Consider the following 15,633-nt stretch of genomic DNA (forward strand, 5'->3'; position numbering starts at 1 on the left):
ATGGCAGCAGTGGTGTTCGCTCTTAAAATTTGGCGTCACTACTTGTATGGTGAATGATGTTACTTGTGTACAGATCATAAGAGCCTGAAGTATTTAATGACTCAGAAGGAGTTAAATTTAAGGCAAAGAAGATGGGTGGAATTTCTAAAAGACTATGATGTATTAATTGACTTCCATCTTGGAAAAACAAATGTAGTAGCAGATGTTTTAAGCCGGAAGATATTTTCAGCCTTACGAGCTCTGGATACTAGGTTGTCATTGAATGATGAAGGTGTTTTATATGCAGAATTATCTCTTTGGCCATTGTGGGTAGACAGAGTCAAGGAATTGCAAGCTAGAGATGAAAAGTGTTAAAAAAAAGTTACAACAAGTACATAATGGAGAGCTTACTGATTATGAGATTAAATCTGATGGGAATTTATATTTTCGAGGGAGATTAGTAATTCCAGATAATGATGAATTGAAGAATGATTTGTTAACAAAAGCTCACTATAGTCCTTTGACGATGCACCCAGGAGGAAACAAAATGTATATGGATCTCAAGAGTCTATATTGGTGGCCTGGAATGAAAATGAACATTAAGGAATTCGTATCTAAGTGTTTGACTTGTCAGCAAGTCAAAGCTGAGCATCAGGTTTCGTCAGGACTGTTGCAACAAATGTCTATTCCTCAGTAGAAGTGGAGAATGTAACGATGGATTTTGTAATGGGATTGCCTTTAACTCCAAATAAAATAGATTCAATCTGGGTGATTGTAGATAGATTGACTAAGTCGGCTCATTTTATTCTGGTTCGAGCTGATTTCTCCATAGATAAGTATGCCGAATTGTATATCAGAGAAATTATCAGATTACACGGTATACCAATTACCTTTGTTTCAGATAGAGATCCTAGATTTACATCGAGGTTTTGAAAGTCTTTACAGGGAGCATTGGGGACTCGATTAAATTTTAGCACAGCATTTCATCCTCAGACTAATGGACAATCTGAATGGATTATCCAAATTCTAGAGGACATGCTAAGAGTTTGTGTAATAGAATTCAAGGGATCGTGGGATAGGTATTTGCCACTTGCTGAATTTGCGTACAACAATAGTTATCAATCAAGCATCAAAATGGCTCCCTACGAAGCTCTTTATGGAAAAAGATGGCTTACGCCCTTGAATTGGTTCAAACTTAATGATAAAGAAGTCTTCGGTCCTGAGTTTATTCAAGAAGTGGAAGAAAATGTCCAAGTGATTCAGAGTAACCTCAAAGCAGCAGCTGATAGACATAAATCTTATGAGGATTTAAAGAGGAATGATATAGAATATCAAATTAGAGACAAAGTGTTTCTCAAAGTATCTCCTTGGTAGAGGGTTTTGAGGTTTGGGCGTAAGGGAAAACTTACTCCCAAGTTTATTGGACCTTATGAGATCATTAAGAGAGTTGGACCCGTGGCATATCAATTAGCTTTGCCACCTGAAATGGAAAATATACATAATGTCTTTCATGTCTCAATGCTTCGGAAGTATCGATCTGATCCCTCCCATATTGTTACTCCAGAAGAGATTAAAGTTCAATCGGATTTAACGTATGAGGAAGAACATGTCAAAATCTTAGCTCACGAGGTTAAGCAACTAAGGAACAAGACTATTCCATTGGTTAAAGTCTTGCGGATGAATCACAAGGTAGAGGAAGCAATGTGGGAACGTAAATATGACATGAGGAATCAATACCCCATCTCTTTGCGTAATGAAAATTCGAGGACGAATTTTCTTAAGGGGAAGATTTGTAACATCCTCAATATCGGGTTAGTGAATAAATTGTAAAGTTTCAGAATTTGGTGATTAAAGTAGAATAATTGAATAGTTCAAGGACTTATATGAGAAATGTTTTGTAAGATAAAATTATAAAGAGGGAGGAATTGAATGACAAAATGGTCATTTGCAAGAAAAATAATTAAATATGGTTATATATTAACCACGTGGGAGGGAGACTGAAACTAAATGAGTTTCCAGAGTTCTCTTCATCCTTCTCATTTCTCTCTACCGTGGAAGCCATAACAAAGGTAAATTTATTTGTTAATTGATTAGTTGCTGAATTTAAGGTTGGTTTATGGTCCTTAGATGATAACTAAGCTTAAGGAAAGCTTAAGTTATCTTAAAATCAAAATATGATGGAGTTAGGAGAGATTAAAGATTAAGAGTTCTTGAATGAAATTTTAGAATAGAGTTCATAACTAAAATTGGAAGTTAAATTTGATTTGATATAAACTTAATTAAGAGATATGAATTGAAATTTAAACACTCTCATACGTCACTTTCCACTACTTTTTTACTTGATTCAGTTTTTAAATCATTTTTGTTTTCATAATCTTGATGTTTTGATTGCTTCTTTCAATTTTCTAATATTTTTGTTTGAATTGTATATATTGTTCTTTCTCTTTAGAGTTTCAGATTCAGTACTGTAATTTTTAGTACAAGTCTCTTCTCTTCCCATTTCCTTTCTTCTTTAAGCTGCAGGGACCGGTATCTGCCGAAATATCTCTGCCGTGAACCTGGCAATACCAATAGTTTCTTCTTAACCAATCTTGTGAAAATTATTATTATCCTTAGCAGTCTAGTTTGTAGCGAAACCTAATTTTAGAAATTTAGATCTTATCTTCTTTTCTTTTTTGTTTCTATTTTTACATAAGTTGACGTAAGCTCGGTAGATCTATAAAGATATTGAATACCCACTTTGTTTATTTAAATTTTTGTTTGAGTAGATCTGTTGATCTGAATCTTTTGTTTTTCTAAGATAGTTGTAATTCTACATTATCCCCCCCCCCGTGAATCAAAACATTTACTTTCCATATCACTAGGCTGAGCTCGTTTTCATTAGTTTAACAAAAACATATCTGCTTGCCGAGTTGTCTCTTTCGGTTTATATGTAAATTGTGCTAATCTTTTGGTTATGAAACTTGAACTAGAACTTTGAATCAAACTAATTAGATGTGGATCTGAATAGATTTGTATTGATCAGTAAATTTTCAGGTTCTGATTTCTGTTTTTGGCTCTTCTGGTACTTTTCAGTGTTGGGTTTTGATTTTTTTTGTTGTTGATTTTCTTTTGATTATTGGTTGATACTGTTGAGGTTGTAATTGCTTGCATATTGTTTGATTTGGATTTTTCATAATTTGTTCGGATTTGGATTATTGATTGATAAAATTGAGGTCTTGATTATATTGGATTTCTTTTTTAATTTCAAATATTAATAATAATTGCCTTGAGATCTGACTTGTATCAGCTGGGTTTTTATTAACCAGTTTATTACTACTATTTATTGTTAGTTCCTCATAGCTTCGGCTATAGATGATTACTTAAGGTCATGCCATTCTTTTAGATCCCAAAGGGTGTATAGGGGGAGGGTTCGATAGAGTGGTGTCATGGAGACTAGACTTAGAGTTTGTTCATTGAATGTAGGCACATTAAATGCTAGGCTGCTGGAGCTGACCGACGTACTTAGTATTAGGAAAATAGATTTTTCATGTATTCAGGAGACTAGGTGGAAAGGGGCTCGCGCCAGAGAGTGTAATGGGTACAAATTGTGGTATTCAGGCATAGATAACGCTAGAAATGGGGTGGGTATCTTGGTTTCCTCTAGGCTCAAGGAAAATGTAGTTGAAGTTTGTAGATACCGGGACAGAATCATGATGATTAAGGTTATTATAGAAGCGGAAGTGGTGAATGTCCTTTCAGTATAAGCCCCACACGTTGGCCTAGGGGAGGGGGAGAAATGTTGCTTCTGGGATCAGTTAGATGATGTTATTAGGAGCATTCCGGATGACCAAAGATTTTTCATAGGAGGAGACTTCAATGGTCATATAGGTAGTGCAACCGACGGGTATGACGGTGTTCATGGAGATTTCAGTTTTGGTAGTAGGAATGAGGAAGGGCGTACGTTGCTTGATTTTTCTACTGCACACGATATGGTGGTCACTAACTCCTTCTTTAACAAGAGAGATTTGAACTTGATTACGTTCCATAGCGGTGAACATTGTACCCAAATCGACTACATCCTGGTTCGAAATCAGGATCGATGGGCTTGTATTGACTGTAAGGTGTTCCCTGAAGAGACATATGCATCACAACACAGATTTTTGGTTTTGGTATTCCGCGTACGCCACAGGCGGAGCACTAATAGGAGGGTTTAACTTGGTAAACCTAGAATCCTTTGGAAGAACTTAAATGGAGCGACAGCTGATGACTTTAGGAGTAAGGTTATGTCAAATACAGGTTTTGGAACTACAAACTCTAATAATGCAGATATGTTATGGAAAAATATGGAAAATTCCATCAGAGAGGTAGGCAAAAACACCCTTGGGTTGTTGACAGAGAAGGTCAAGGAACATAAAGAATCGTGGTGGTGGAACGACAAAGTCCAAACTAAGGTGAAGACAAAGCAAACTTGCTTCAAGTAGTTTCTACAATGAAATGAAGACGAAGAAAGATCGAGAGCTAAACAAAGATACAAGGAGGCAAAGCGGGAAGCCAAGAAAATGGTGGCTAAAGCAAAGGATAAGGCATATGAGGAAATGTACAAGAGATTAGACACCAAGGAAGGACAAAACGGCATCTTCAGGTTTGCAAAATCCAGAGAGAATAGGAAAAATGATCTAGGTAGCATTAGGCTTATTAAGGATAACAATGGTGTTCTTTTAGTGAAAGATCATGATATTAAAAGGGTTTGGGGTAGTTACTTCTTCGGCTTATTTAATGACGGTGCCTCTCCTTGTAGAGATAGTACCATTGATGGGTCAGCCGACCATCATACTACGGCCAATGACTGCCCTACAAGTAGGATTGGGTTTGAGGAAGTCAAAATGGCTCTTAGAAAGATGGGGAGGGACAAAGCTGTCGGTTCAGATCAAATTCCTATCACTGTGTGGTTGGCCTTAGGAGAAGAGGGAGTTAAGTGGTTGACCAATATCTTTAATATTATTTTAGAGACTGCCAAGATGCTTGAGGAGTGGAGAGAGTCTATGGTGATACCAATCTATAAGAATAAAGGAGATCCCCAACATTGTGACAACTACAGAGGTATTAAATTACTCAGCCATACCATGAAGCTATGGGAAAGGGTGATAGAGGCTAGGTTGAGACAGGTTACTAGGGTTTCAGAAAACCAATTTGGCTTTATGCCGGGCAGGTCTACTACGGAGGCGATTCATCTACTTCGATGGCTTATGGAGAAATATAGGGGAAAAATAGAGATATTCACATGGCGTTCATTGACCTTGAGAAGGCGTATGATAGCATTCCCCGCGATACGATCTGGAAGACGTAGAAAACGAGACGGGTCACATCTGCTTATATCCGGGCGATTCGTGATTTGTATTGTAGATCTACTACATACGTCAGGACTATAGTTGGCGACACCGAGGCATTCCCGGTGGAAATTAGACTCCACCAGGGGTCGGCTCTTAGCCCTTATATTTTCGCCTTGATTATGGACGACATCTATTGTGCGACACCAGACGGTGTTCCATGGTGTATGCTTTTTGCTGACGACATTGTCCTAGTTGCAGAAACAATAACTTAGCTGAATAGTAGACTGACTACCTGGAAGACTGCTTTGGAAGAAAAAGGCCTAAGGATCAATATTGAAAAGACAAAGTATTTATGTTCAAACTTCAGTGGGAACCAAAATGATGAAGATGTAGAAGTATGCATAGAAGGACACGTTCTCCCATCAAAGGATTGTTTCAAGTACCTAGGCTCTATGATATATAAAGATGGGGTTGTAGATGATGACGTTACACACCGTATAAAGATGAGATGGCTAAATTGGAGGGTTGCTACTATAGTTTTGTGTGACAAGAAGGTGCCTCTAAAACTTAAGGGAAAATTTTATAGAATGGCAATAAGACCAGCGCTACTGTATAGATCAGAATGTTGGGCAATCAAGAATGATCACGTAAGGAGGATGGAGGCCGCAGAAATGAGAATGCTTCGATGGGCATGTGGTAGGACTCTGTGGGACATGATACCAAACTCTTCTATTAGGATGTCCTTGGGGGTGGTGCCTGTATCCGAAAAATTGAGGGAGGGAAGACTACGGTGGTTTGGGCATGTCCTTCGGTGACAACCGTCAGATGCGGTTAGGAGGGTAGAGTCTATTACAGTCGACGGTGCCAGAAGGAGAGGACGACCAAGGAGGAAGTGGGAAGACTGCTTGAGATCTGATTTGAAGGATTTAGCCCTTACCGAGAACATGACCTCTGATAGGAAAGTATGGAGACTTAAGACCAGGGTAGCCGAGTAGTACAGATCACATCCATAGGGTGTATCATCTTTGTCTTCTTTTAATTCCTTTGTAGTAATTTCCATGACTTCTACTTTTTATATGTTTCTGTCATTTGAATTTATGAAGGCTTAGAACTAGGGTCGCGGAGTAGTGTTTCCTTAGTTTAGGTTTTAACCCATTTGACTTTATTCCTTCTCGTAGCTTGCTATCGTTGACTTCTATGTATCCTTCTCTTCATGTTTCCTCTTTTTAAATTTAGTCGGGTCTTACGTTTCTGTCTATATGCAGAGATTTTTAACGCATGAATTTATTTGCATGGATTAATTCCCATTCCATCCGCGCATATGAAAAATGCATATGAAGACTGTTCAACTATTTATTTATTTATTTATTTATACATGCATTGCATTTTATCTCTATTTTTAATTTTCTGACTGTCGGAGGTCTTCCACGGAAGCTGCTCTCAAACTGGCGTTGGGGGAAGCCTACTATCCTACCTCCCCCTTACCCCATTATATATGAGAATAGGGTTTTGTTGTTGTTGTTGTTAATTAAGAGATATGAAGTGTTAGAATTGGAATTAGAACATGTTGCAAAGTTGGTGTAATTCTTGAATTACATATGAAGGATAGGATTTTATGGTTTAAGAGATTATAAGTGAGTAATAATGGATTTAAGTATATGGATGTGAGTTAGGAATATGTAAGGGGAGGAAATATGAAGTTTTTGAGCTAAATTGAGTGATTTTCGTGCATAAAATGTGAATTCTGGGCTGGTATGTATCCGTACATATTCAATATGTACCGATACATCAAGGGTAAATTTCCAGAAAATGTTCAAAGTGTACCGATACATAGGAAGTGTATCGATACACCCCTTAAAATGAAAACATCGAATGTAATTTGTGTATCGATATATAGGTAGTGTATCAATACATACATTAAGGAATGTACTGATACAATAGAGAGTGTATCGATACCTATCTTAAATAAAATATGAAAGTAGGCTTTATCTTAGTCTGAGAAATGAAAGATTAGAGTATATAAATTAGAGTATTGATATGGATCAATGTATTATTGCGTAGATATAGAACGTAATTCTGTTCCGGAATAATCGAAGAGTTAGGATCAAATCAAAGCAAGCAAGACTAAGGTGAGTGCATAATATAGGTATAAGTTAATGGAAATAAGACTTGTGATAAGTCTATTTCCTAGATTAATTTCATAGTATAATAGTTATGAACATGCATACATTATAGTCTTTATTAAATATGCATAAGTCATATACGTTTACATATGATTCACTACATGTTATATGAATCATATGAATGTATTTAAATACTTGTGTCATAGAATATGATATGGATGATTATATGCACCTGTGAAGTGTGATAGAAGAAAAGCTATATATGATTACTATGGAAATGATATAAGTACATGTTTATATGAAGTAAAATATTAATACCCATATTATGTAATATGAGAGCTCTAGGTATAGTTGGCATGCCAAGAGTCGAGGGTTTCATAGGTCCTTCGGGACATACTCATAGGTCTTTCGGGACATATTCATAGGTCATTCGGAACAAATCTCATATGTCACTCAGTGGGACTTATACGAGCTGTGGTGACAGTAAATGTACACAACCTCTATGTACTCGAATACCTTAAGTTCTCAGTATATACATGGGCCTATAAATAATATGAAAAGGGTGTATTGCAATATATGTTATAGTATTAACATTGTTTATAATGAATCATATGAAATGAGATGGAATTCTGAATATTGTGTTGCATGTTCATATTCATACGAAGTACATTATTATAAGTTTATGCCTTACTAAGTCTATGACTTAGTAGTCTTAGGAGTGGCAGAGTAGCATATCATAACTTGAAGATCAGATCAGATCAGAAGCCCCTTACACAGTATGTTTGTTTATGTAATCTATGTGTTGGCATGTAAATAGAGTCATATAGTACGTAAGCTCTGATCAAGTTGTAATGTTTTGAACTTAACGATGTAAATATAGTTTTGGTGTTAATATAAGTTTAAATTTACTATGATTTTATAAATGTATGTGCTTTGAAAATTTAATGTGACACCTCAGATTCGTATTCGGTCGGATACAGGTTGGGGGTGTTACAGTTCATCTAGTTGATGATGAAACCTTGAAGATCGTCGGAAAATGAGACATCCAATTAAAGTTGCCAAACCAGACCACTTGGAAGCTGAAATGAGTGAGACATATTCCTGGCCTCAAAAGAAATTTGATTTCTGTAGGACAGCTTGATGGAGAAGGATATTGTACAACCCTTTCAGGCCCTGAATGGAAGATTACCAAATGAGCACTCGTTATAGCTCGTGGTAAGAAGACTGTACTCTCTATGTAACCTCAAACTTAGAGAATATCATTGCAGTAGCAAATGCTGATAGAAAATCAAACCTATGGCATCAAAGGCTTGGTCATATGAGCGAGAAAGGGATGAATACACTTTTTTCAAAATGGAAGATGTTGGGTCTAAAAAGTATAGATGTCGGACTATGTGAGGATTGCATCTTTGGCAAACAAAAAAAAAGTCAGTTTTGTAAAGATTGGCAAGACACCCAAGGTTGAAAAGTTAGAGTTGGTTCATACTGATGTATGGGGACCATCTCTAGTTCCATCTCGTGCAGGCTCACTATATTATATCACCTTCATCGATGATTCTACAATGAAGTTGTGGGTTTATTTTCTGAAGAAGAAATCAGAAGTCTTTGATACCTTTAGAAAATGGAAGGTCATAGTGGAAAATAAGATTGGTTTAAAAGTCAAGCAGTTGAGGTTTGATAATGGAGGAGAGTACAAATATATTAGATTCAGATAATTTTACGCAAATAATGGGATCAAGATGGAGACAATAGTTCCCATGACACCGCAGTAGAATGAAGTAGTAGAGCGCATGAACAGAACTATGAATAAACGTGCCAGAAGCATGAGGATACATGATGGCTTGCCCAAATTGCTATGGGTTGAAGCTATCAACACTGCACCTTACCTGATCAACTGTGAGCCCTCAGTTCCCTTGGATGGTAGAATACTAGAGGAAGTTTGGAGCAGAAAAGAAATAAACCTTTCACACTTAAGAGTGTTTGGTTGTATTTCTTATGTATACATAAATTCTGCTGAAAGAAGTAAAATTGATACTAAGTCCAACAAATGTGTCTTTGTTGGTTATGGTGGTAATGAGTTTAGTTACCAGTTTTAGGACTATGAAAATCGAAAGATAATCAGAAGCAGAGATGTTATTTTCAATGAGAATGTGATGTACAAAGATAGGTCAACCATAGAATCAAGTAGCTCCAATACCGAAGCTGAAACAAATGAATTTGTTGAGTTTGAGGATATTTGCGGAAATGATGTTCAGATCAATCCTGAAGAAGGTCAAGAAGAACCAGGCACACCATAACTGAGATGCTCCTCCAGAATTCCTAAACCAATCTAGTGTTATTTGCCTTCTTTGCATTACTTGTTGCTGACTGACAATGGTGAACCAAAGTGCTATGATGAAGCAATGAATGTGGATGATTCAATCAAGTGGGAGTCTTCCATGAAAGATGAGATTGACTCGCTTATGTCAAATCAGACGTGGGAATTAGCTAAATTGCCACCAGGCAAGAAAGTGCTCCATAACATGTGGGTTTACAGGATTAAATAAGAGCACGATGGGAGAAAATGCTACAAAGCAAGATTGATTGTCAAAGGTTTTCAACAAAAAGAAGGTATTGAAATGAAATTTTCTCTCCAGTCGTGAAGTTGTCTACAATCAGACTGGTGTTGAAAATTGTAGCTGCATAGAATCTACATCTTGAGCAGTTAGATGTAAAGACAGTTTTCCTTCATGGTGATTTGGAGGAAGAAATCTATATGAGATAGCCATAAGGCTTTATAGAGGCAACAATAAAAACCTGGTATATAGGTTGAAGAAGAGCTTGTATTAAGAAGAGCTTGTATGGTTTAAAACAAGCTCGCTTCATGGGTAGCAGTGGTTTTATCAGATGCCAAACATATCGTTGTTGCTACATCAAGAATTTCGACAATAACTTCATTATTTTATTATTGTACGTTGATGACATGCTCGTTGTAGGCTCAGATATGCAAGAGATTATAAACTTGAAGCAAAAATTATCAAAGCAGTTTGCAATGAAAGATCTGGGCGCTGCAAAACAGATTCTTGGGATGAGGATTAAGAGAGACATAAAGTCGGGGACTTTGATGTTATCACAGGCTGAGTACATCAACAAATTACTCTCCAGGTTCAACATGTAAGATGCTAAACTAGTAAGTACACCTTTAGGTGTTCATTTTAGACTCTCCAAAGAACAGTCACCAAAGACGGATGAAGAACGTGCACACATGGTGAAGGTGTCGTATGCCTCAGCAATTGGAAGTCTGATGTATGCCATGGTTTGTACTAGACCAAATATTGCTCAAGCAGCGGGAACTATTAGTAGGTACATGAATAATCCGAGCAAGGTACACTGGGAAGCAGTCAAATGGATCTTCATATATCTGGGGGGTACCACAAACAAAGCACTTTGTTTCAAAGGTGGAGATACAATACTGACAGGCTATGTAGATGCTGACTTAGCCGGAAATGTTGACATCAGAAGGAGCACTACAATGTATGTCTATACTCTAAGAGGTACCACAGTGAGTTTGGTTTCTCAACTACAGAAGATAGTTACTCTCTCCACAACTGAAGCAGAATATGTCGTTGTTACGGAAGCTAGCAAGGAGATGGTTTGGCTCTAAAGTTTCTTGGAAGAGTTAGGCAAGAAACAAGAAAACAATGTCTTGTATTGCGCAGTCAAAGTGTTATCCATCTAGCGAAGAATCCCTCTTTTCATTCCAGGATGAAACATATACAATTGCGATATCATTTTATCTGGTCTCTTCTGGAAGATGGGATTTTGAAAATTGAAAAGTAGAGCTCAAAATTCGGCAGACATGTTAACAAAGACGATGACTACGGACAAACTGAAGTTGTGTTCAGCTTCAGTTGGCATGCTAGAGTAACAAGACCAAAAATGTTGATGCATTGATCGAGGTGTAAAGATAGATTAAAATCAGTCTTCAAGTGGGAAATTGTTGGTCAAACTTGCAAGTGCATCATTTATTGAAATTCTGTTGGTCAAACTTGTAGGTGCATCATTTGTTGAAATTTTATTGGTCTAACTTGCCGATGCATCCTTTGTTGAAATTGGTTGCAAAATTGGTTGCCAAGCCAACAACCCAATTGACGGTGCATCCTTTGTTGAAAATAAGGAAAACCAATTAAATGAATTAGTTGGTAGAAATAGAATGGGGGCTTCTGCTTCTATTAATAGCTCACCCCAACAGGTTCTTTATTAATCCAAGTGAGAAACACAAAAGAAAAGCTTAGAGAGAAAAGCTTTAGTGATATAAAATTGAGAGCAATTTTCAAGGTGTAATTGGGTTTTGAGTTGTGAGTGTTTTTGTAAACACCTGTAAATTTTCTTCCTTTAGTAAAAGATCTGCAGCAGTCCAGAGAAGTAGGCATAATTGGACGAACTCCGTTATCAATTTTGTGTGTTATTATTCCTCTTTTATTTTGTATTCTCACTAATCTGGTTATAAGGAAATTACTCGTTTAATTTCCCAACAGTATGAGTGTACTACATCGAGACCAGAGATATCCCAAACTTTGGAGTGTATGGGCTACGTTGTTGGGAGCATTTCTTGTACTAATTTTCTTTGCTACGTAGATTTCATCGTTTGAGTGAAATAGATCACTTTATAACCTTCACTCACATAGGGACAAATATTATTACCTGCAAACCTTAACTATGCAAACCCACGGGTATGTGAACCTTTAGGTATGCGGAGCGTCAATCACCAGCGGCCACGTGTCGATCACTTATAAACCCCGCAAATACATTTTGCGTACGGTCTCCAGCAACCACATGCATCAACATCTGGTCTCTTTTCGTGACAAATAAATCTAAAACTATCAATTTTTAGGATGTCCAATCAATACTAATGACACAACAATTCTCAATCGACACATATCCAAAACATTATACATAGTCATGTAATGTAATAGAAGGATAGTACATATACACTTTTTCTTTAAAAAAAATCAAACCTACACTATCAGAGCAACCATCTGACCACTATATATGGTTATTGACTGCTTCACCAGTTAATATATATATATATTCGATTTTAAATGAATTAATTTAATAATTTAAATATTAATAATCATAAAAAATTAAATTGGCCTTCTAAGTGAGTTTTATGTGAGATGATGCGAAGCACAAAGTGCTTTGTCAGAGTTTGCCACTGAGGTGGATTAAAAGGGGAATCACAGTGGCCTTCTAAGTGATAACAATATTTACCAGACTGGCAGTTCAGTCATGGGTATACAATGATGTACAAGTTTCCATTTATTTTAACACTAATTAATTCAGTAGTCTCTCCCAACAAAAGCTAACTAAAAATATTAAAGATTAAATAATTAAAAATATAACAGAAAATATTAAAATAAATATTAAATAAAAATGTTAAACTTGGTAATGCCACTTTCTCAAAAAACAAAACATAAAAAAACCCAACCGACATTCTCTTGCCCAAGAGGCGGCTGACCTATTCATCATTCCAAGATTCAACACTATGGATGGCAAACTGGTACAATTTCGTGGATTCCGCACCGCACCCGCTCCAATTGGAGTGGGGATGGATTTAATTTTAGTGGGTAGTGGGCGAGTGTGGATTTAGAAAGTGGTACCCGTCGCGGGTAGTGAGCAGGTAATGTACTTGAGACCTTACCCGCCCCGCATCCACCCGCCCAGCTAAATATCCATTATATTTTGGATCATTATGAATTTAGGTGTAATTTTAGAGTCTAATTTATAAATCCTAATATTGTATAAGATATAACTTGTAATTTAACCAAATATTAGGGATAAGTTTATGCATGTTTTTCTTTCTTTCAAACCTCTCGTTACTGCGCCGATCTTTCAAACCTCTGATCTCCACTCTCCATCTTATTCAGGTACGTTTCTTCCCTTTTTACTTGAAATTTAATTTTTGTAAGAATAATTTCCGTAGTCATTTCGTTTTAAGCTCCTTTGCATTTCGTTTTAAGAGTTTAATATTTATTTGCTCATACTGATTTTTAATTATTTTTTAGATTCATCTCAATGTTTGTTTTAAGCTTAATTTCTTAATGTTCTGCAAATCAGTATCTTGTCACTGAGCACCCACGTTTTAGGCCAACAGGGTCAGATCGTTGCTTCTCAAACCTCTATTTTTAACACCACTGAATAGAATTAAGTGTTAAGAGATTCAATGTCTTCCTTGTGCTATATTACTTTCCCCTATTCTTGTCCCCGAAATTAAATTTATATTTTTTTTATCTTTTACTAACTGTAGAGTTGTCATTAGAATAATGACATTAAAAAATTTATATAGAGTCAAGTAAGCATCTTTTCTTCTTTTTTTTTTGGGATGTGTCAAGTAAGCTTATTTAGTTCGGTATAGTAATATCATTTGTTTTTTTTCTTCTAATCTCTACCGAGAATTCTGTTTTAGGCACCTTCTAAACTATATCTTGAAATGAAACACCAAATTTATTGTTTTTCTTATTGTTAACATATAAATAGAGGAGTAAATGAATGTTCTACCTACATCTTTCACATTTATTTATGATAAGTAAATGCATTGAAGAGAAATCTTTGTAATGATATGGTTGTCTTATCGTTTATGGTTAAAAGGCTGTAATTGTTTTTTGCTCATTTAAAAAGGGCCTATGTTGTATTCTCCTTTCTGGAGAGTTGTTATTTCAAGAGGTCTTAAATCATCTTAGTTTGCTTTGACAAAACTTAACTGTTCTCAGCTTTTGTTTTGGTTAAATTCGATGATATTTTCTCATGATTTTGATGGAATAGTTTAGTTCAAAGAAAGCAGATGATAGGGAAATATAAATATATAATGTCCTTGAATCATATGCGTGTAATTCAATTGCCCTTTCATGTTTTACTAAAAAACATAGCTTTCTTTCTTTTCTAATCCAATCTAGATTTTCTTGTTGGATAACATAGTTATAATTTTTAAAGCAAACCGAAGATCTAGTTACGTGGGTAGTGGGTGTGGGGATGGGGATGGATTTTAGAATGTACCTGCGTGGGCGGGTGTGGATTTGAAAATTTTTACCCATCATGGGTGGTGGGCGGGTGGTGGATTGAAAAATATTAAGTGGGTATGGGGATGGGGGAGGGGTATCCGTACCCGACCCACCCGTTTGCCTTTCCTTTACAACACACTTACACCTAGGTGCAGGGATGGACTTAGGCAATCACGTGGAGGCGTTCGTTTCTTTTAAAAGTTTAAAAAACACTTGTTATTTAATAATTTTTTATAATTTTTTAAAAAATAATAATATTACTAAGTTCTTTCAAAAAAATTAAAATTTTAAAAAATATATAAATATGACACGTGTCAATTAATGATTTTTTAATAGTTATTATTGTGTATGCATCTAAAAGTGTAAGGTTGAATACGTTAGATATTTATTTTTAATGAAAAATTATTTAGACACTTAAAGTTAACTCATGGTATAGTTTTGACACTTATTTTTGTATTAAACCAAAATATAAACATGACCGGTGTTATTTAAAGGGTTTTTTTAACGGTCATTACTACGTAAGCACCTAAAATTATAATGGTGAAAACATTAGGCACCTAAAAGTGTAATGGTGAAAACATTAGACACCTAAAAGTATAATGGAGAAAACGCTAGACACTTATTTTTAACGAAAAAATCTTTAAAAACCTAAAGTTAACTTATGATATAGTTTTGCACTTATTTTTATATTAATCTTTAAGAACCTAAAAGATAATGTTTCAAGTTGGAAACAATCAATTGACCGACTTCAATTTATATCATTTCTTCAAGGAACACTGCTTCGATTTGATAATTTTTCAGTTCCTTAGTTTAATCCTGTGAACCCCATCATCGGAGACGACCCCATCATGCCCATTTATTCTTTAACACTCAATGCTTCCATAAGCAAATGGGAGAACAAAGCAGGGATAGCATATAAACGAAGTATATAGCATTTGTAAAAATGTGATTTAGGGATTTGGGTATTGAGATTAAAGTAACGACAAGTCGGTCATTGAGTGGTTGACGACAACGACGGTCAATTGATCGCAGATGACCGACGACAATAATGAAAGTGAAAAAAATAGGATTTTGGGATTTTTTTGACTTTAGAGAAATTTAGGATTTATTTTAAATATATATATATATATATATATATAATTTTAATTTTTTAAAAATAAAAAAAATCCAAAAAAGTATAAA

The sequence above is a fragment of the Hibiscus syriacus genome, unplaced genomic scaffold (genome assembly GCF_006381635.1).
Source record: "Hibiscus syriacus cultivar Baekdansim isolate YM2019G1 unplaced genomic scaffold, ASM638163v2 tig00002338_pilon, whole genome shotgun sequence".
Classification (NCBI taxonomy): domain Eukaryota; kingdom Viridiplantae; phylum Streptophyta; class Magnoliopsida; order Malvales; family Malvaceae; genus Hibiscus; species Hibiscus syriacus.